Raw genomic sequence first — 24,158 nt, forward strand, 5'->3', positions numbered from 1 at the left:
TCCTCGTAAGTGATTTTATAAACACCATTGTGTGACAGCTGTTGCAGTTTGTCTTTACTATTGATTAAAAATTCTTATATACTATTGGTATTATAAAATGCAGGTCTTTAGCTGCGAGACTTTAGCCTTTTTGCAAGATTGTTCGAAGTGTTGCCCATACATGGGATTTTGCGCCACTCTTTGTAACTACTGAGTGGTTGTTGTTGGCCAGCGTATCGGTGGCATAACTTTATGCGTTTCGTATTTTCGTAGCATATTATCAGAGTAGAGCTATAGCCATTGCTGGATGCGACATGTTTGATGGTCTGTAGTTCTGTATGAGAGGCGGATTCAGGTAATGCAACAGATATGAGGCGAAGCGCTATCGAATGAAAAGCTGCATGTCTGTGGCTGTGTGGATGTTGGGAGCTTGCAGGGATTACCGTATCAATATTTCTTCTGCATATGCTAAATAAGTGTTTTCTTGCACTTATATTAATATCAAGGTCAAAGAAATTTATAGAAGAACCTCCTAGTTCCACAGTAAACCGAATCTTCTTACGTTCTGAATCTAAATGTGGTAGCACCGGTCCACAGACACAGCACATCTTCGACATATCTGAATCAGTAGTTAATTTTTCAATGCAATGGCTCTTTCTATTAAAAAATGTAGGAAAATGTCTATGAAAATTTCATAGTGTAGGCGTATAGGACCAAATAAATGTAATTTCGCAGAACATTAGCGAGAGTTTTCCTTTTTTGACATTATTTTCATGTTCTGCCATGCACAGGGTGGTACGGACAATGTGTAAAATTTCGTTATTTGCTCTTCTTTCTGGTGTTGGACATTAAAGAGGAACAGTGTAATTAAGATGTATCTCGCGGAAGTGAGCAGGAAATCTACAACGCAAGATGCGTCACTAGTGTTTGTAAAACTTTAAACGTGGTCTCCTGCTGTCACATTTTATTGCCCCATTTGCGACGAAGCATTTGAGTAGCGTGATTCTACACCTCTAAAAACTGTTATTAAGTTCATAAATTTAAGCCCATTTTCACAGCGTCACACATAAACACAAACGACAATCTTTCCTTGGAAATGGTTACAACTTGAGATGTAGCGCAACTGATAAACTGAATGTAACATCTCCCATTACCTGCCGCTGCAGAAGGTAATCTTTTCCTGACGATTTCACAGAAGTACAAAAACAGGCAACCACTTTTCTGCGAAGGTAATTACGAGGTAGACGGCTGCAAATGCTGTTATACAGATATTACTTCGAGGAGTTACTACTCCAGGGAAACTTCCACAAAATGAAAATACTATAAGCTGGCTGTTTAGTCAGCACAGAATAATATTTCCAGGTACTTGTCCAAAGCGCTTGAAAATTTCAGCTGATAGGACACTATTATCACACATTACACTTACTAAAAACTGTCAAATATTTCCTCTTAGATTGATAGCTGTCTTATGAAGGCATATATTGGCTGGTATTTCAGTTCTTTTCAATCAAGATGCAACAATGAGTGTCCGTTCGTAGCTCAAGAAATATGTGCAAAACAGCAACAATAAATAAAAGAATACAGTGGAGCAAGTTTGAAATCAGACCCGAAAATCAATTCTAATAAGACTACAGTAATGTAGAATGCGTACGCAGCAAACGCCATGAGAAGTAATCGCAAAACCTCTTAATGATTTTCTGTATTTAATGAAGTTAAAGTAACGACTAAAATCAGGGGAAGATATGAATAGAAAAGTATAGCTCTCTGATGCACTTTCGATAAACTAAACAGACTTTCCAAAATGGAGGTCCCTATTTGTTTGAAAAGAAACGTAGACAATCAGTGTGTACAATTAGTGTTAACTTACGGCAATAACACATGAAAGTTTGATGTTAAAACCCTTCAAGAAGCAGAAGAACGAAGAAAACAAAAAATGTTTCGTATAACAGACTGAAGTATTAATTATGGCTGTAACTGAAATATGGATGGGCGAAACTTGTAACCAGTGAACTATTGGTAGACAGACCGAGTGAATTATTTACCAGGTTCGCAGAGATAAGAAACGTCCAACAGACGACTCGATGGAAGCCCGAAGTTGAGGTTAAAAAGTCTGAAAGTATGAATCAGCCCAAATTAATACTATAACGTTCGCCTTCATCCAGCAATGAATGTCAAATGTGTTATGATACTGACTATAGTATTTCTGTATTCCTCTTAGTGATTGACTTTAGCTAGTACAGTCATTCTACGAGCGCGTGATGAAAAATGATGTCTTCATCTTTTTTCATGGAAACCTTTTTTTCTTCCATCAGTCTTCTGACTGGTTTTATACGGCCCACCAACAATTTCCCTTCTGTGCCAACTACGTCTTAATCTCAGAGTAGCACTTGCAACATACGACCTCAATTATCTACTGGATGTTTCCAATCTCTGTCACCATCTACAGTTTTTGCCCTCTATACCTTCCTCTAGTACCATGGAAGTCGTTCCCTGCTGTCTTAATAGATGTCCTATAATCCTGCCCCTTCTCCATGTCAATGTTTTCCACATATTCCTTTGCGATCAGATTCTGCGCAGAACGTCCTCATTCCTTACCTCATCCGTCCACCTAATTTTCAACATTCGTCTGCAGCACCACGCCTCGAATGCTTCGATTCTTTCTGATCCGGTTTTCCCACAATCCACGTTTCACTACCATACAATGCTGTGCTCCAAACGTATATTCTCAGAAATTTCTTCCTCGCATTAAGGCCTATGTTTGATACTAGTAGACTTCTCTTGGCCAGGATTGCCCTTTTTGTTAGTGCTAGTCGATTTTTGATGTCCTGCTTGCTCCGTCCGTCATTGGTTATTTTGCTACCTGAGTAGCAGATTTTCTTAACTTCATCTACTCCGTGACCATCAATCCAAATGTTAGGTGTCTAAATGTTCTCATTTCTGCTACTTCTCATTACTTTCGTCTTTCTTCGAAGATGGTGGTTTTTGGTTTGTGGGGAGCTCAACTGCGCGGTCATCAGCGCACGTACAAAGACCCAATTGTTACACACTCCAATTTTGTCACAGTCCACTCTGGCCACTGCCACATATGATGACGATGACGATGAAATGATGAGGGCAACACAAACACCCAGTTCCCGACCGGGAATCGAACCCGGGACTCCGTGATCCAGAGGCAGCAACCCTAACCACTAGACCACGAGCTGCGGACAAGTCTCGTCTTTCTCCAATTTACTATCAGTCCATATTTTGTACTCATTAGACTGTCCATTCCATTCAGCAGATCATGTAATTCTACTTCACTTTCACTCAGGATAATAATGTCATCAGCGAATCGCATCATTGATACACTTTCCCTTCGAATTTTCTTTCCACTCCTGAACCTTTCTTTTATTTCCATCATTGCTACTTCGATGTACAGATTGAACAGTAAGTGCGAAAGACTACAGCCCTGTCTTATACCCTTTTTAATCCGAGCATTTCGTTCGTGATCGTCCACTCTTACTATTCTCTATTGCTTCTTGTACATATTGCATATTACCTTTCTCTACCTATGGCTTACCCCTATTTTTCTCAGAATTTCGAACATCTTGACCTTTTTGCATTGTCGAACGCTTTTTCCAGGTCGACAAATCCTATGAACGAGTCTTGATTTTTCTATAGTCTTGCTTCTATTATCAAACGCAAAGTCAGAATCGCCTCTCTGCTGCCTTCACCTTTCCTAAAGACAAACTGATCGTCATCTAACTCATCCTCAATTTTATTTCCCAATCTTCGATGTATTATTCTTGTCACCAACTTGGATTCATGAGCTGTTAAGCTGATTGTGCGACAATTCACGCACGTGTCAGCTCTCACAGTCTTCGGAATTGTGAGAAATTTCCAAAAGTCTGCGGTCTTGCCAGACTTATACATTATACACACCAACAACTTCCCCTAATGATTTTAGAAATTCTGGTGGAATGTTATCGATCCCTTTTGACTTATTTGATCCTGAGTCCTCCAAAGCTCTTTCAAATTCTGATTATAGTACTGGGTCCCCTACCTGTTCTAAATCGACTCCTGTTTCTTCTTCTATCACCTCAGACAAATCTTCCACCTCATAGAGGCCTTCAGTGTACTCTTTCCACCTATCCGCTCTCTCTTCTGCATTTAACAACGGAATTCCGGTTGCACTCTTAATGTTACTAGTCTTGCTTTTAATTTCACCGAAGATTGTTCCTACTGTCCAATATGCTGACTCAGTCCTTCCAACTATCATTTCTCTTTCGATTTCTTCACATTTTTCATGCAACCATTTCGTCCTAGCTTCCCTGCACTTCCAATTTATTTCATTCTTCAGTGACTTGTATTTTTCTATTCTTGAATTTCCCTGAACATTTTTGTGCTTCCTTCTTTCATCGATCAGTTGACGTATTTCTTCTGTCATCCATGGTTTCGTTGCAGTTATCTTATTTATACGTATGTTTGTCTTTCCAGCTTCTGTGATTGTACTTTTCAGAGATGTCCACTCTTCTTCAACTGTACTGCTTACTGGACTATTCACTTCTTCAATTACAGGCCACATGACCTGTGGGTACACGGTACGTGTCTTTAATGCAGTGGTTTTCATTGCCTTCTGCATCCTCATGTCGTTGATCTTTGTTGATTCTTACCCCTTCAGGGGCAGTTTCTCACCCCTAGAGAAGAGAGTGCCCTGAACCTCTGTCCGCTCCTCCGCCCTCTTTGACAAGGCCGTTGTCAGAATAAGAATGTCTTGTGATGCCGGAAGACTTCGGCCACCAATTCTGATTATTAATCAAAATACAAACAGTGGCCGGTTTCGAACCCGAGACATAACATGTTTTCTTTATGAATCAAAGACGCTACTCCAAGACCACTTTTTTTTTTAACGGCGCTACCCCTTTTTTTTATTTTTTTATTTACTGTTTTAATACATTCTTAATGTGGTTTTACTTTATACCACAACAAAAAGAAATGTATCTAGCACCGCATCGTGCTCTGAGAAAAAGAAAACAATATCTCGGCACGTTCCTACACCGAGGTAATGTATATGGGGAAAACGAAAAAAGAAGTGCTTCATACAGGATACAGAAGGGTGTGTCACTACTCTCCTTACACTTCATCATCCAGGTACGTCTTCACGTATATCATGTTATTCCACCGAGAATCGAACTTAGTCCTGTCAGCTCACTCAATGGGTATCTTCTCCTACCTGTTGATGATCCAGCTGCGCGGAGGGTCGCGTAGGGCACTCCCTAAGTAATTAGAAAAATACTGTCTGTATTTTGGGTTCCGTACGATCTTGCAATGACGTTCTTGTAGGTAGTTCCAAAAGTCTAATACATCTTTAGGTCCATCGTGAAATAAGTAGTGTACCGCATGCGCACGGATCCACGTGACAGCGTTGGTCTTGGCGCGCGGGAAATACTGTTGATCCGGAAATAGTAGAAACCGAGGTGTAATGTGTTCCGGAGTCACTCGTAGAAAATACGACAAAATTTGTCGCACCAAGCGCCATACGTCTTCTGCCGCGCCACATGTGAGACGGTGTTCGTCCGTGTCTGGTATCCCGCAGTCTACGCAGAGAGGCGATTCCGCCATGTTTATCTTGTGGAGGCGTGATCGGGTGATCTGTTTACCATTGACTGTGATGTACCATGTGGATCGGACGGCTGTGTCCAGTGGAATCGCGTGAATCGTCTTCCACACCACCTTCCAATTAACCTGAGGGCTTTTCGTCTCCACGATGTTTGGTGGGCGCCTCTGCTGTAGGACATGATATATATCCCGCGCCGACGCCTGTTTCGTCGGTGGTACTGCGATACGGAAATAGCTGTGTTCAATGTAAAAGTTCCCGAAGTAGTAGAAGGGTGGGGGTATGTCTTGCGTCGTCAGTGGGGGCATAGTGGACGGAGGAGCTAAGGACTCCAACAACAAACCTGTCAAACTTTCCGGGTGGTGGCGCCACAGCTTGATGTGTGAGCTGACATACAGGGACACAGCTCTGTCGTGGACATGGACTAGGCCAAGACCTCCCCTTTCTGGGGGAAGGGTCAGTGACTCATAACTGACTTTGAAGAGCATGCCTGTACTGACGTAGGCTCCGAATGCCGCTAATAGACGTCGAGCCATCAGTAACGGTATTGGGAGAACACGCGCTATGTGTGGAAGGCGCGACGCGAGGTAAACATTAACGAAGTGTGTCCTTTGGAGAATGTCGAGGGTCCGCAGACGAAGGTTGAAGATCTGGACCCGAATTTGTTGTAATAAGCGGCGGTAGTTAAGAGCCGCGGTGCGCCGTATGTCGTCGTGAAACTCTATTCCGAGACATTTGATAGTGCCACGAAGCTGTAGGGGTTCGACACACGCTGGGGTCAACCCGTCTCCTATGGCCATGGCGACCGATTTGGCGACGTTGAGACAGCTGCCGGAAGCCACACCGTACGTGGTAATCCATTCTAGTGCTCTGTTGACATCATCGCGATTGCGGAACACGAGAACCAGGTCGTCTGCATATGCTGTACAGCGAAATGGAACGTCACGTAGGGTAAGACCGGTGAGGCGTTGACGGAGACCACAGAGGAGCGGTTCCAGTGCCAGAGCATATAGTAACGTCGACAAGGGGCAGCCTTGACGGACGGAGCGGAAAATCGGGAGGGACTGCGAGAGACGCCCGTTAACGAGCACTTTGGAAGTCGCTCCTCGGAGTAGGCGCATCACGACGGCTGTGAATTGCTGTGGGTACTGCATGTGCTGGAGAACGGACGTTAGGTATGCGTGATCCACTCGATCAAACGCTTGGCTAAAATCTAGTGATGCCAGCGCTCCCGGGACGCGGCGTGCCCTGGCTAGGGCTATTAAGTCACGGTATCGACACAGTGCTGTGTGGATGTTGTTGATACCCCCTAGGGAAGTCTGATCTGGCGAGATAACGTAAGGTAGGGTCGGTCGTAGACGGTTTGCTAATAGTCTGGTGAATATCTTCATGTCGCAGTTGACGAGTGTTAGCGGGCGGTAATCTTGTATTCGAGCCCCACCTTTAGGCTTGTGAACCGGTATAATTATTCCTTCTACGAAGGTCGCAGGGAGCGGCACCGCGGGGGACATAAGCTCCCGACAGATGTCTGTTAACTTGGGAGCCAGTAAATACTGAAAAGTTCTATAAAACTCCACAGGGAGCCCGTCGGGGCCAGGAGACTTATTCGCCGCTCCTTTACCGATGGCGTCGATAACTTCGTCTTCCGTAACGTCGTTCAATAATTCAGTTTGTAAATCCTGTGGGACAATGCCGTAAACCAGTTGTGAGACTGCTGTCACCGTCATCGGGTCGGAACATTGAGCAGAATAAAGTCGTGCGTAATGGTCGAAGAAGGCTGCAGCAATATCGCGTTGTGTGGTGTGATGAAGGCCGTCCTCAGTGGTGATGGCATGTATCAGCGCCCGTCTTCGCAGTGTACGTTCTCGGATGACGTGGTACATGGTGGGTCGTTCCGTTGCGAGTCTGTCTTGTGTCCGCGCTCGGACGATCGTCCCTTCGAGGTGTCGGCGCATATGGGCTACGATCTGTGCTTTCGCACGCTGAACTGTCAGCTGTCGTTCCGGTGTGGATGGCAAGGAGGCGCATTCGCGAAGGACGGTGAAATAAAAATCAAGGGTCTGCCGCCTCCAAGCAGCAGTCTCACGACCATACGTAATAAAGGTTCGGCGTAGGGCCGGCTTGGCGCAGGTTAACCACCAACTAATCGACGAAGGATACGTTGGGAGGCGGCGGACGCACAAACTCCACGTGTCTTCGATGGCGCGTCGACAATCCGGAGAAGCGAGATGAGCAAGGTTTAATTTCCAGGGATGTCGGCTGCACCACACCCGTTGGCGACGAAGGGTGACGGCACATATATAGGCCTCGTGATCAGAGAACGCTACTGGCCACACCTCCGCGTCACTCACCGTTGCCGCGAGAGAACGGGAGACGTAAATCCTATCGATGCGACTAGACGAGTGACTCGTGAAATGGGTGTATCCCGGTCTATTTCCTCGGACATGTTCCCATGTATCTACTAGCTGGAGATCGCCGATGAGTGTCCCAAGTTCGGGGCACGGTGAATGGCGTGGCAGCTGATCTTTAGGTGCTTGGGTGCAATTGAAATCGCCCCCTAATATCAAGTCATCGTGCCTGCCCTGAAAAAGCGGAGCTATTCCTTCTGCGAAGAAGAGCGATCGGTCACGACGACGATTCGTTCCGGAAGGGGCGTACACATTGATAAACCGGACGCCTTGCACCGTTACGGCCATTCCTCTAGCGTCGGGGAGATATCGGACTTCGTCCGCCTCGAGGCCCTCTCTGAGGAGAATGGCGACTCCACTGTTAGTTGGCGAGGCGTGGGACACATGAGCCGTATAACCATACATACCCGGGAAATCTTCGACGAAGACTTCTTGGAGAAAGACAATGTCAACGTCTGCTGCATTGAGCATGTCTTGGAGCAGCGACAACTTCGTACGTGTCCGAATGGTGTTAATGTTGATGGTCGTTAAGCGATAGGCTTGTAGATCGTCTCCTGCGGTGGGGGCTGCCGTCAGTGTCGCCGTAAAAGGTGGGGCCTGTGATCTGCTGGCCGCGTCCGCGCCGTCATCTGTTGCTACTCGGGAGGGGCCGAGGTGTGGGAGGAGAGACCCGTCTCCTCATCCACCACAGCGGCCGTAGAATCGTCTTCAATGTCATCCGCCCAAGGTCCGCAAGTTAACGGTGGCTGCGGTAGAACACTTGTGGGCTGAGTGACTAAGGGTGAATCCGCAGTTGTTTCCGGTTGTGTACCAACGGGGGGCGCTGTGCTGGCCATCCGTTTGTCCGAGGGAGCGGAAACGGATTTGTCAAAATCAGACAAAGCGACAGGTGAGGGCGATCTCGTGTCATCCATTCTCCTCGTCGTTTCGTCGGCCGTCCGATCGTCAACTGGAGAAGACGTCCGCTGGAGGCAATCGTCTGAGGGTGTGTGACGTCGCTTTTTATGTTTTCTCGGTGACCTTTGTTTGCGGACGTGGGTTTCTGAGTCCGAAAGAGTTTGTGGTTCCCGCATAGCATCCCCCTCAGGGAGAAAGGCAGAGGTCGGTACAACCCTAGCGTCGAGTTCCATTCTCTCGTCCGAATCTTCTTGTGGAGTCGATGGGCGGCGTTCTTCAACCCTTGCAGACACCGTAATGGTGTTGGTCAATCCAGGACCGGCGACAGGTGCGCATTCTAACGCTTCCTGTCTTCCGGGGGGGTTGTCGTCTGTCATGACGGTCGATCGTGTCACCTCTGCGTAATTGAGGGGGAGGGCCGTGAGCGTAGGAGGTGGTGTCGTGTCATGCAATGGAAGTTGGCTGGCTGGCTCTGAGCACTATGGGACTTAACATCTATGGTCATCAGTCCCCTAGAACTTAGAACTACTTAAACCTAACTAACCTAAGGACAGCACACAACACCCAGCCATCACGAGGCAGAGAAAATCCCTGACCCCGCCGGGAATCGAACCCGGGAACCCGGGCGTGGGAAGTGAGAACGCTACCGCACGACCACGAGATGCGGGCGCAATGGAAGTTGTGTAATCCGACGTTGAATACACGCCGAGCGGACATGACCCTCCTGGCCGCAACCAGAACAAGTACGAGGTTGGCCGTCGTACATTATTATTGCTCGACAGCCACCTATGACTAAGTAGGACGGCACATGTTTCTTTAATTCAATTTTCACTTGTCGGACGCCGTTGAGGACTTGGTACGTCTCGAAGGTGTTCCATTTTTCGGCCACGTGGCTAAGTACCGTCCCATAAGGGCGGAAAGCTGTGGTAACGACGTCCGGTGGTACTTCGAAAGGGAGTTCGAAGACTCTTAGTGTGCGTAATCCTAGTCCAGCATGGTCAACAGTAACCTCTCCGATGTGACCATCGGAGTGTTTGAACTTGAGAGTGTTCGCGCATCTGTTAACAACTGCGTGACATAACTCGTCATCGACCATCTTGACGTAAACGACGCTGCTTGTGATGGATAGGTGGATACCGATGATGTGCTGTGTTGGTATTTGAACTTCGTCACGGATAAATCGTTCGACTTCAAAGGCTCGTGGTCGTGCGTAGTCGGGCTGGAAGCTGATCTTGATGGTAGCTTTTCTGTACGAATGAGCCATGGCGACTCAGTGTTAACGGACGCGAGTATTAGCTGCGGCGAGGAAGTAAACAAACTACGCGCGCTCGCGACTCTGCCGACGGGACCGCGACTCTGCGGACGGGACGTAAACAAGACGTCCTCGCCGCTCACCGGCCGAAAGCAGACTGAACCACTGGTGTGTCATTGCTCTTATTTATTCTGTTATGAAACCTCCATTCTTCCTCTTCATCGGAACATTCAGCCATTCACTATGAAGCACGCCTTACGGTTTCTATTGCGTGAGGGTCAGCCACCTCTGTGTCATCAGGGCTTTCTTCAAACTGAAGTCTGTGTGCCAGTATTTCCCTAATGCTTCTAAACGGGTAATTGCCTGACAGACGGCGCCTCAAGGTCGAGTAATTTCCTCACGAAAGCCGGTGTTTCCCAAGACGCGTTCCAGAGAAACTACAAAGAAGTCTGGCAGCAAGCAGCACCTTCTAGAAGTCCTAAAAGCGGCCAATGAAAATACCTACATACTGCTCCTAATCTTGATTGGCTGGAAGAACTAGACAGTAAATAACTTCGTGGAGCCGTTTGGACCTCCCGAAATCGACAAATCGGCCGGCAGCCGACTTAGGAAGTAAAAGTAGGAAGCCCTCTGTGGCGGAGGTGGTGTTTTCGTAGCGTACTTCAGAAGTGTGGAGAGGATGATTCTTTTTCTTTATGAACCGAGTTCTTGCAGTACGGTAATCTGGAAATATCCGAAAGTTCGTTTCCATGAGCAGAGTGGATTTTAGGTTGAGTCATTCCGGCTTATAGAGGAGATACTGGATCAGCTGCTCGATGGTAAGGCGTACCCAGGAGCACATATAGACTCAGAACATTTTAGTGATAAAGAGTAGGCTGAAGTTTAAGACATTAGTCAGGAAGAATAAATACGCAAAGAAGTGGTATACGGATGTACTAAGGAATGACGAGATACGCTTGAAGTTCTCTAAGTCAATATATATAGCATTAATAGCTCAGTAGACAGTACAGTTGAAGAGAATTGGACATCACTAAAATGGGCCATCACAGTAGTTGGGAAGGAAAACATAGGTACAAAGAAGGTAACTGCGAAGAAACCATGGGTAACAGAAGAAATACTTCAATTGATCGACGAAAGGAGGAAGAAAAAGATGTTCTGTGAAACACAGGAATGCAGAAATACAAGTCACTGAGGAATGAAATAAATAGGAAGTGCAGGGAAGCTAGGACAAAATGGGCGCAGGAAAAATGTGAAGAATTGATGGTCGGTAGGACTGACTCAGCATACGGGAAACCCAAAACAACCGTCGGTGACATTAAAAGCAAGTGTGATAACATCAAGAGTACAGCGGGAATCCCATTGTTAAATGCAGGCGAGAGAGCGGATAGGTGGAAAATATACATTGAAAGTCTCTATGAGGTGGAAGAATTGTCTGATGCCATAGAAGACGAAACAGGAGTCGATTTAGAAGAGACTGGCGACCCGGTATTAAATTCAGAATTTAAAAGAGTCAGAAGGGATAGATAACATTCCATTAGAACTTCTAAAATCGTTCGGGGAAGTGGCAACAAAACGACTATTCACTTTGGTGTGCAGAATGTATGGGTCTTGCGACATACCACCTGACTTTCGGAAAAACATCATCCACACAATTCCGAATACGGCAAGAGCTGATATGTGTGAGAATTATCGTACAATCAGCTCAACAGCTCATGCATCCAAGTTGCTGACAAGAATAGTATACAGAAGAATGAAAAGAAAATTGAGAATGCGCTAGGGGACGATCAGTTTGGCTTTAGGAAAGGTAAAGGCACGACAGAGGTAATTCTGATGTTTCGGTTAATAATGGAAGCAAGACTAAATAAAAATCAAGAAACATTCATAGAATTTGTCGACCTGGAAAAAGTGTCCGACAATGTAAAATGGTGCAAGATGTTCGAAATTCTGAGAAAAGTAGGGGTAAGCTATAGGAAGAGGCTGCTTGTACACAATATGTACAACAGCCAAGAGGAAATAATAAGAGAACGACCATGAACGAAGTGCTCGTATTAAAAAGGTTGTAAGACAAGGATGTAGTCTTTCGCCCTTACTCTTCAATCTGTACATCGAGGAAGCAGTGATAGAAATAAAAGAAACTTTCAGGAGTGGAACTAAAATTCAAAATGAAAGGATATCAATGATGACATTGCCTATAGTGAGCGATAGTGAAGAAGAATTACATGATCCGCTGAATGGAATGAACAATCCAATGAGTAAAGGGTATGGACTGAGAGTAAATCGAAGAAAGACGACGGCAATGACAAGTAGTGTAAATAAGAACAGCGAGAAACTTAATATCAGGATCGATCGTCACGAAGTAGATAAAGATGAGGTATTCTGTTACCTAGGCAGTAAAATAACGAGTGACGGACGGAGCAAGGAGGACATCAAAAGCAAACTAGCAATGGGATAAAGTGCCTTCCTGGCCAAGAGAACTGTGCTAATATCAAATATCGGCCTTAATTTGAGGAAGAAATTTCTGAAAATGTGTGTCTGGAGTACAGCATTGTACGGTAGTGAAACATGGACTGTCGAAAAACTGGAACAAAAGAGAGTCGAAGCATTTGAGATGTGATGCTACAGACGAATGCTGAAAATTAGGTGTACTGATAAGATAAGGAAAGAGGAGATTCCGTGCAGAATCGGAGAGGAAAGGGATATGTGGACATCACTGACAAGGAGAAGGGACAGGATGATAGGACACCTGTTAAGTCGTGAAAGAATGACTTCCATGGTACTAGAGGGATCTGTGGAGGGCAAAAACTGGAGAGGAAGACAGAGATTGGAATACATCCAGCAAATAATAGAGGACATAGGTTGCAAGTGCTACTCTGAGGTGAAGAGGTTAGGATAGGAGAGGAATTCGTGATGGGTCGCATCAAACCAGTCAGAAGACTGATGACCCAAAAAAATAAAATGATGCATTATGGCTATGGATGGCTGTACAGATGCAGAGGCATCTTACAGACTAGGAGCCGGGCATAGCTGGCCATCATTCTTTCATGTCGCTGAAAACTAGCTAGTGCATATCCCTTGGACCAAGTTGCCATCAACAACCATTTCCAAAACAGTGCAGTGCTGAGTTTTCACCAGTGGACAATGCAACGACCTGTACGATAGATATGTTTCGTTACACACTAAATTTCATGTAGCAAAACTTGGAGAAAGATTTAACTATGGGCATGACGCCCGAGGCGCCGTATGTATCTGATCTTGTACTATAGTTATTGAATTATGGCAGGCGCTTGAAGTGGACAGAATGGTAGTGAATGTGAGGAAGGTGAAGACAGCTTATTGATGAGCATGAAATGGTACGCTACGGCTCAGTGCTCCTACTCACACAGAAATCGTGCTATAAGGTGACTTCGCTTGTTCGAATTATGAACGTCCTTTTTCTATAATTCTTCTCGTCAATCAGATTTCGAATTATGAACGTCCTTTTTCTATAATTCTTCTCGTCAATCAGATCGAAGAATCATTCGAAGGTAGCAACTGAAACGTTGCTGAAGGGTTTCAACATTTCTGAGCGTTACTGTATTTCTCTAGTTTGTTTTAAATCAGTCTTTCTTTTACTTCTTATCTTTTCCTTGTCATGGCATCTATATATCTCGATTACAATCAGTTTCCTCCGTAATCTATTCTGCGAATTCCACCCCATTCCATCTTAGATTGTGGAAACCACTCTCTGTACCCACAAACGGTATGATTCCCTAATTTTCTTTGTTCTACCTTTCATAATTCCGTTCACAGTGACAACTGCTTTTCTGCCATCTGCACTTGGCACGGTTCATTCACCATGGCTTTGCAGGTAAAAGGTTCTCTCTGAGTACCATGTATCTTCACGCAGATGACAAACAATATAATCCACATCATGTCTATCCAAAGAGCCCTTCACTGTTTTGAGAGGAGTGTTGTACAAGGTAAGAGCATGGATGCAGTTACTACGAGTATAAAAGCATTCGGAGGATATGCCGTTCAAAACCTCCCTCTGGTGTTACAGCTTTAGGTTTCTTTGTAATTTCTCCAAATCAATATAGATGATTTCCTTCCATGTGCTTGCAGAAACGCAACTAATTTGACCTAAGGAATAGTCAATGGAAAATGATATAAGTGCTAGCCAAATGGCAGGTAATTACACTGAGGTGACAAAAGCAATGAGATTACTGCTAATACCGTGTAGGATCTCATTTTGCACGGCTTAGTGCAGCAGCTCGGCGTGACATGGACTCAACAAATCGTTGAAAGCCCCCTTTAGAAATATTGAGCCATGCTCAATAGCCATGTTCATGGCTCTATAGCAGTCCAAAATTCCGAAAGCGTTGCCGGTGTAGGGTGTTGTGCATGCACTGATCTCTCCATTATGTCCCATAAATGCTCAAAGTACTTCATGTTGGACGAAGAGGGTGGCCAAATCATTCGCCCGAATTGTCCAGAACGTTCTTCGAACCAGCCGCGAATAGTTGTGCCCCAGTGACATGACACTGTTGTTTGGAAACATCAAGTCGATGAATGTCTGCAAATGGTCTCCAAGAACTGAAAAGTAACTATTTCCAATCAATGTTCGATGCAGTAGGACCAGAGGACACAGTGCAATCCATGCAAACACTGCCCATATCATTATAGAGCAACCACTAGCTCGCACAGTGTCTTGTTGACAACTTGAGTCCATGGCTTCTTGAGGTCTGCGCCATACTGGAACCCTCCCGTAAGCTTTTCCCAACCGAAATCGGAACTCGTCTGACCAGGCCACGATTTTTCAGTCGTCTAGTGTCCAACCGATATGGTGACGAACCCTGAAGAGGCGCTACAGGCAATGTCGTGATGTTAGCAAAGGCACTCGCGTCGGTCGTCTGCTGCCATAGCCAGTTAGCACCAAATTTCGTCGCACTATCCTGATATTTCGTAGTATCCCACATTGATCTCTGCGGTTATTTCACGCAGTGTTGCTTGTATGTTAGCACTGACAGTACTAGGCAAACGCCGCTGCTCTAGGTCGTTAAGTGAAGGCCGCCGGCCACTGCGTTGTCCGTAGTGATAGGTAATGTCTGAAATTTGCTGTTCTCGGCACAGTCTTGAAAGTGAGGATCTCGAAATATTGATTCCCTAACGACTTCAGAAGCAGGATGTTCCACGCGTCTAGCTCCAACTATCATTTCGCGTGAAAGTCTGTTAATACCCGTCGAGCGGCTATTATTACGTCGGACACCTTTTCACATGAATCAGGTGAGTGCAGATAGCTCCACCAACGCAGTGCCCTGCAATGACTTTTGTCACCACTGTTTTTCGTGTAGCTTTCCAAAGACAACCTTTGCTGGACGTGAATTACGCACAATAATGTGGTTCTTTATACTGCTTTAAGGGAGTAATGATACCTACCCCACTCGTTCCTCGTCGCTTGTATAATATCCATTCCACAGTGTTGCCATTGAACACATAGTCCACTGCCATCTGGTCACGATCAATGGACCACCCTGTATATGAATCGAATTATATACCCCGTCGGATAAGATATAACACCAGCAAAGGCTATGCTCAGTGGCATCAGCCCATAATATGTGCATTCAAAAGGATTAAAGCGTTAGTGACTCATTTCACACAGCCATCGGCGATCAAACGGCGCTCAGGATGCCTGTCTGGGCGCTCTCTGTCTTAACTCGGCAGGTAGTAACTGTGCTTCGGACACCAGGCATTCATGTAAATGATTCGCCTCAATAGGCAATGAATCCAACACCTTCAGTGCGATGCACAGTTACGTTTGACCTCCTGTAGGAATGGTGAAGTAGCGAGCATAGGGGACGTGGATGGGGGTTGCGGATAGGTGGCGCTAGGTAGCAATGGAGTCGGCTGGGGAACGTACCCAGATAATCCCCGCAACTGCAAAGAACACTGCGTGCGGATGGAACAGTGATTAAAGCAACTGCTTAATAAGCAGAAGATCCCGGGCTGGAATCCCAGTCAGTACGCATTTTCACTCGTCACCGTTCCCAGTCAGTACACATTTTCACTCGTCACCGTTGCAACTGCCTAATAAGCAGGAGATCTCGGATTAGAATCCCGGTCCAGTGCACATTTTCACTCAACACCGCCGATTCCACATGAAGTGCTGATGAAGCTGACGTGTATAGTTCCTTCCCTTTTCTTTCATATCTCCTCCCTTCACGGTCAGTTTACATAGCTCTGCTGAGTTTAAAGGCGAACATTCATTCTAGGGTACGACCACACCCCACCGACAAGTACGTACTCCTGTTCAACACCACAGCCATTTTAATGGTGTCGATTTTGTGGGACTGTGGAAAGATTTATGGACGTTAGCATTCCAAGTCTTGGGCACAAAGTATCAATGGTGTGACGCTAGTTTCAACACTGGTCTGTGGACCACTACCGAACCTGTAGACGAGGTTAGGAACGTGCGCGTAAAGCAGATGCCCGTCAAGGTCGACGTATTGTGAGCGGCAGTGGCCGACCAAATATTATCCAGGAACGAAATCTGGGCACATATTATATCTGCTGTATCATCGGGGAGCACTGGCAACAGTCTGCCTGTAGCAGGATTACTATCGGGTTTGTCTTTGTCCAGGCTGCCACTGACACCACGACACGGGCGATCATGGCTACTCTGAAGCCGCGAAAGAGTTGGCTTGAGAGTGGAATGATGCTCTGTTGTCTTTAGTGATGCGAGTAGGTTCTCTCCGTATACGACTGAGGGACTTATAAGTGTATGGTGTAGATGCTTCATGATGTGGTGGTCACCAGTTAAAGCGGTTTGGGGCGCCATGTCAAGGATTGCGCGGCCCCTCCAGCCGAAGGTTCGAGTCCTCCCTCTGGTATGAGTGTGTGTGTTGTTATTGATATAAGTTACTTTAAGTAGTGTGTAAGTCTAGGGACCGACGACCTCAGCAGTTTGGTGCTTTAGGAATTCACACACATTTGAACATTCACCACTTAAAACTCGCGGTCAGACTTGATCTTTTGCAGGGCAGTGTAGACACTGGCCTCTACATTGCGCAGGTGACTATCCCCGTGTTACAGCCATTTCTTCGACATAAAGGTGATGTACTCCCACATATGGCTGCTGTGATGCTATGTGCTCTTCGTGGTGTACATCAACTGCCCTGGCCAGCGAGATCACCAGATCTCTCGATAATTGAATATGGATGGTAAATAGTGAAGCGGGAACTTACTCATTATCGATTTGCAACAAAGGTAGCGTGATTTTTCGGACAGCCTATCGAAGGATGACATTAAGCACCTTTATGACCGTTCGCCCGCGAGAATACATGTCTCAGTTTCCGCCTTAAGGTGTGTGTGTGTGTGTGTGTGTGTGTGTGTGTGTGTGTGTGTGTGTGTGTGTGGTTGCGGCGAGGGGTGGTGGAGGGTTGTACAGTGCGCATTTGTGCGAATCTCTGGGCGTTGATTACTATGACATGTGGGTTTCATTTGCTCTGAATCTGTTATAATATATTCCTACAACGATGAACTACCCGTCACCTCACTTGTCATTTTCACCTTGTTCTTGAGTGCGTCACATTTTTTTAAGAACAGCAAAGGGCCTATAACACTTCCTTGTGGAAGTCTAGATATAACTTCCATATCATTACATGACTTCCCCTCAGTTACTACGAACTGTGACCTTCCTTACAGGAAATCAGAAATCCAGTCGCACAACTGAGACGATGCTCTAGAGACACGCAATTTGATTAGAAGCCTCGTATGGCCAACGGTGTCAAAAGCCTCTGGGAAGACCAGAAATATAAGACCAACTTGCGGTCTTCTGTCAATAGAATTATTTACTTCGTGTGAACGAAGAGTCAGTTCTGTTTTACAAGGACAATATTTTCTAAATCCCTGCCAATAACCGTTTTCTTTGGAGCATTTAAAAATTCTGCGAGTGAGTATATGTTCCAAAATTCTACGGCGAAATGATTACAATATGGGTCTACAATTCTGTCGATGATTTCTATTTCCTCTCTTGTTTATCGATGAGACATTTGCAAGTGTCCAACTTTTGTGCGTCATAAAAATTGTCATCTTGGTTAATGTGTTTTTTGTCACACTTAATTTTTCACACTTAATTTTCTATGTATTTAATAGGGTTTCCAAAATTTCATTCTGATGCAGACACCCTTAATATATGTTGAAACTTAGATCAGTGTACCTAACTGTTAGTTGCAACCGGATGGCTGTATAATTCCTGTGTTTGAAAATTATATACGGTTGCTTAGAAGCAACCCTGTTTAAAACTGGAACTTTCCAGTCTTTTGGTATGGACCTTTCGTCGAGCTATACTGCGCAACAAAAGTAAAAGATCACTTTTTCTAAACCCCACAATCGTCTCCCATTCCACAGCAGAAGTTTCAGAATTGGCTCAAAGGTCCCTACAACCTTTCATTGTAATCCTCTCTATGTCCATCTTTATACGCGGGACCTCGGACGTTCAGTACAGAATGTCAAAACTCTCTTCATCCGTCTAAATTTCGTAATTGTTATTGAGCAACCAGTTTTGGTGATATATTACCCTGTTTCAGATTTCGAGACAGAGTTCTATTGTGGAAACTAATAAAAGCATCTCACAGTGAAACCCACGCTTCGTTTCTAGTTTTTGTAGACCGTTGCCAATCTTGTAAATGTTGCGTTAAGCTGGTATGCTTTTTTCATTGTTTCTGCAAATGTGTCCCGACCTGATTTTGCATACATCTTCCCTATTTTGCATACATACTTCATCTCTTATTAATTTCTTTGGTATAAATCTTCCAATGGTCGTCAACGCTACTTCTTTGAATTCAATATATATTTGGTCAATGTTTACCATAATATGGATTGAATGACGACTGTCTCTTGGGAGTTCATCAAGCGAAATATACATAAAACATTTTTTGTTGGTGGATTTAATGTTTTTAGCCTGTACTTAAGACATCTTCAGACAGCTCCATCAGCTAAGCTGATGATGCGAACAAGAGTGACTGAGGTCAACTAGCTGTTGTATGCATCGTCGACTTCAGCTGATGGTGCTGTCTAAAGATGGCCTAAGTATAGGCTGAAACCGGTCACTTTAATAAAGTACCATAGCGATCTAGACTGTTTTTCACTGATTTATATAGATTACAAGATCGCTGCTTCTCCAAAATGTTATCAAAAATTTTGAATTACAGTAGTGAGATTTTGAATTACAGTACTGTCTCACTTCAGCAACCTTGTGGTCACTGATGCCTGTCTCCGTTATGACGTTCTCTTTTTGCTCAGGTCGCTATGACGTCTAATATACCACCCTTCCAACAAGTTTCCAGAATGATTTTATTCCAGAAGTAAAAGTGACTTCAGGTTAGTAACTACGCTGGCAGCTTGAACTAACAAGTTTAAACTACAAACGTGCATTAGACCAGTCGTTTATGAGCAAGCAGTGTTAAGTAGTGGACGTGAGGCCGTTGGGGTCAGGGTTTTTGTATCACAAATCCGAATTAAGTGTTCCAGACATTCTCCAGAATGTTTTGAAGGAGAGAAAAGTGCCTGCAAAATTCATGCCGTACGCCTCGACTCCTCAACAAAAATAACGTAAATTCCTGCCACAACTTGACTGAAATGCAAAACACGGGCAGTTCTTTTCTGGAAAAAATTATCACGGTTGTTATAGATACGAACAAATAATAAAACGACAAAGCGTGGTTATTCACATGAAGGCTTAGCGCTTTGACAATGTAACCACCAGTTAAGCCAAAAATATGTGCCAGATGAACAATAGCGAAGACAAGGACAGTAGGGGTACGTTACAACAACCATTTACACTTCCTATGGGCTCCTGAAGAAATTGGTCAAAAAATTGATGATAAAAGTCTGGACTTCCATGTAATAATAGTGATGAAACAGTGATAGTCATTACCTGTAGATGTACCTTCAGGGTTATAAATAGTCAATACATCGTGGAGTACATAATTTTAATAAATATATCTGGAGAAGAAAAATATTGAAAATATCCTTGGCATCCAGCCAGGATACAGCGGATGCGTTCCGTTATGGTGCAAGAACATAGTCTTGAGTTGATACCACTTTTCAGTTATGGCCTTTACGAATTACAGTGGGGCTTTGTGATTTTTGTAGCAACGACTCTTTTAGGGGCCAACGAGCCCTGATTTATCTTATTTTATCGTGATGATCATTTCTCCCGATGTAGATGTGTGGCAACAGAAAACTGGTGATTGAAATTTCATGAGAAGATCCTGTCGCAACGCAAAACGCCTTTGTTTTAAAGATTGCTACTCCAATTCACGTATCGTGTCTGTGACACTATCTCCCCTATTTCGTGATAATACAAAACGAGCTACCCTTCTCGGTACTTTTTCGATATCATCCCACACCGCACGGCAATACTCCAGAATAGGGGGGACAAGCGTGGTGTAAGCAGCCTCTTTAGTAGGCCTGTTGCACTTTCTAAGTGTTCTGCCAATGAATCGCAGTCTTTGGTTTGCTCTACCCACAATATTATATATGTGATCGTTCCAATTTAGGTTATCTGTAATTGTAATCCCTAAGTATTTAGCTGAATTTACAGCCCTCAGATTTGTGTGACTCATCGCGTAATCAAAATTTAGCTGATTTCTTTTAGTACTCATGAACTTCACACTTTTCTTTATTCAGGGTCAACTGCCACTTTTCGTACCAACAGATATCTTACCTAAATCATTTTGCAAGTCGTTTTGAGTTTCTGATGACTTTACAAGGCGGTAAATGACAGCATCATTTGCAAACAATCTAAGACGGCTACTCAGATTCTCTCCTATGTCGTTTATATAGATCAGGAACACTAGAGGGCCTATAAGACTTCCTTGGGGAACGCCGGTTATTACTTCTATTTTACTCGATGACTTTCCGTCTATTACTACGAACTGTGACTTTTCTGACAGGAAATCACGAACCAGTCGCACAACTGAGGCGTTACTCCGTAGACACGCAGTTTGGTTAGAAGACGCTTGTGAGGAACGGTGTCGAAAGCCTTCTGAAAATGTAAAAATATGGAATCAATTTGACATCCCCTGTCGATAGCACTCATTACTTCATGAGTATAAAGAGCTGGTTGTGTTTCACAAGAACGATATTTTTTGAATCCGTGCTGACTGTGTGTCAATAAATATTTTTCTTCGAGGTGCTTCATAATGTACGAATACAGTATATGTTCTAAAACCCTACTGCAAATCGACGTTAGTGGTATAGGCCTGTAATTCAGCGGATTACTCCTACTTCCCTCTTTGGGTATTGGTGTGACTTGAGCAATTTTCCAGTCTTTAGGTACGGATCGTTCTGTGAGCGAGTGGTTGTATATAATTGCTAAATATGGAGCTATTTTATCAGCATACTCTGAGAGAAATCTGACTGGTATACAATCTGGATCGGAGGCCTTGCCTTTATTCAGTGATTTAAGGTGCTTTGTTACACCTAGGATGTCTACTTACATGTTTCTCACCTTGGCAGTTGTTCTTGATTGGAACTCAGGAATATTTACTTCGTCTTCTCTGGTGAAGGAGTTTCGGAAAACCGTGTTTAGTAACTCTGCTTGAGTGGTACTGTCATCAGTGACTTCACCGTTGTTATAGCGCAGTGAAGGCATTGATTGCGTCTTGCCACTGGTGTGCTTCATGTATGACCAGAATCTCTTTGGGTTTTCTGCCAGATTTCGAGACAGAATTCCGTTGTGGAAATTATAAAAAGCATCTCGCATTGAAATACAGGCTATATTTCGAACTTCTGTAAAGCCTGCGAAACAAACAATTTAAAGTCATTCGTCAGTCAACACAGCAACAAGAAGGATTTGGTCAAAATAATGAATATATGCCAAACTTGACAAGATAAATATCGCCACATAGCAGAAAAAGCAACAAGAATTTAGGTATTCAACCACAAATCACCATAGAAATAAAGAAATCAAGTCTAGCAAAGCAGCAAATCACTCAAAAAGTAACCCTAATCTTACACCTTCTATACCAGGAAAAAGTATCATAATGAAATCCCAGGAAAATATCGTCATCATCTACACGAAGTCTCTCCTTAATATAATATCTTTAAAAAAATTGCATACAATTCTAGAAATACGTACAGAACATCATAAACATCATATTATTTGCTGACAAAAGCAGAGCCTGACCTATTCTCAATGCAGTAAGACCTGTTAAAGAAACGGATTAGCACAAACTTGGAAAATTCATCAGGTGCAAAACCACGATACATGGTCTACCAAGGCGTCTGCCACATGACCATTACATGAACGCTTACCATTTACTTCTGTATGTACCAAGCTGACTGTACTAAGCTGCTGAAGTATATATACCTATCACTCCTTAGCAAAATTGTGGTAAGACTATGGCAAAAAAGGAAACATTTACAAGTACAAGGTGGGTCTATAACAGTTAAGTGCATAGGATTAAAATGTGTTAGTGGTAAAAAAATGCAAGACGAAGGTTCACGATAAACATCAAAGAAAATATCTGTCTTATTCTAAAATGTAAAACGCCTTTAGGTAAAAATCAATAGCAAAGCACTCTATAGTCCATCCAAAATATAAGACAAAGAAAGCGTAGTATGACCTGCATACAATATTCTTGAAAAGATAAAGCATGAATATGGAAAATGATAAGACACAAATTAGGTGTAGTAGTATCAGTTGTGTAAGTATGTTGTCTGTCAAGCTGTGTATGTGTTTCCTAATTCATTCAGTACATATGATAAAATCATAGCGTCCACAAGAACAAATAGTCGAGATAATGCAGTAGATTATTATTAGGCAAGGGAAAAAATGTCGTAGTATATAGCAGTAATAAGATCAGAAATGAACGTTGCCTGTAAGATGTAGCATGGCAGTAGCCTGTTGTGCTGCTCTCGTAGAGACAAGCAAAAAAATTTATGAAGTACATCCAGTGCTGCATAGAAATCTCAAGAAAGTGACAACTGCATATCATACAAAAGAAAATTTAGTGTAGTAACAAATAGCTGTAGAACAGTTACTACTGTCAACCTGCCATGAGTGATCCAGACTCAGCTTTTATACTTATAAACCACTAATATCATTATGTGAAATACAATCGACTTAAGCGAAAACAGGGTCACTAAGCCCTGACCATTACCTCAATATTATTAATCATTATCATTATCATGATCTCATCAATAACTTCACATAACACATCATATACGTAAGCCACACAAATCGTAATCATATACCTCATTAAATGTCATCAGTAATCACCATCATCAAATACATAAATATGCAATAAAGTTTATAATAGAACTCATCTGAACCATACCAAAATGTTATGAGCAACCATAGTTATAAGCAAATATTCCTTCTGACAGTAGAAAAAAAAGTGTATGAAGGCAACAGACTGTTGACAGCATCAGACAAACTGTAGAAAATTCTTCTGAGTAACTGCAAAGTAAATCCAAATGTAAGTGCAAGTCCAAAGTTACAAGATAAGAAAAGACAGACAGCCTGTAGTGATATCAGTCCGGTAGTAATCCAGATCACAGTTCAAATGTGTTATCTGTAAACCTGTGTGTGTGTGTGTCTCTTTGACAAGTATCAAAATCGAGGAAAATCGAACATTGTAAAACAATAAATAACAAAGTAGATTGTGATCATATCAACCCGATAGTAAACAAATTTTCAGTGTAAGTACGTTGTCTGTGAAGCTGTGTGAGTGTGTCCTGTTCATGAGATTCTTTGACTTTTCTTTTTTTACGAAATACTTTGAATGTTCTGACCGATAAAAAATGCTTTTAGTCAAATCCATCTGTTCTAAGATTATCAAGAGAATGCAGTCGGATGAAAAAAGTGCGAGAGTTGTCATAGGATTGTAAAATATCTCTATCTCTTACCGGTTTCGTAAGATGAGATTGCGGGAAATGTTCTTTATTCTGATCCATACAATGCGTGGCAAAATTATGTGAGCAGTCCTGAGGAATGATATCGTTCTTGTTGTCAGACAAGCGAGCAATACGTTTAGTAAGT

Source organism: Schistocerca serialis, chromosome 6, assembly GCF_023864345.2.
Source record: "Schistocerca serialis cubense isolate TAMUIC-IGC-003099 chromosome 6, iqSchSeri2.2, whole genome shotgun sequence".
NCBI classification, from domain to species: Eukaryota; Metazoa; Arthropoda; class Insecta; order Orthoptera; family Acrididae; genus Schistocerca; species Schistocerca serialis.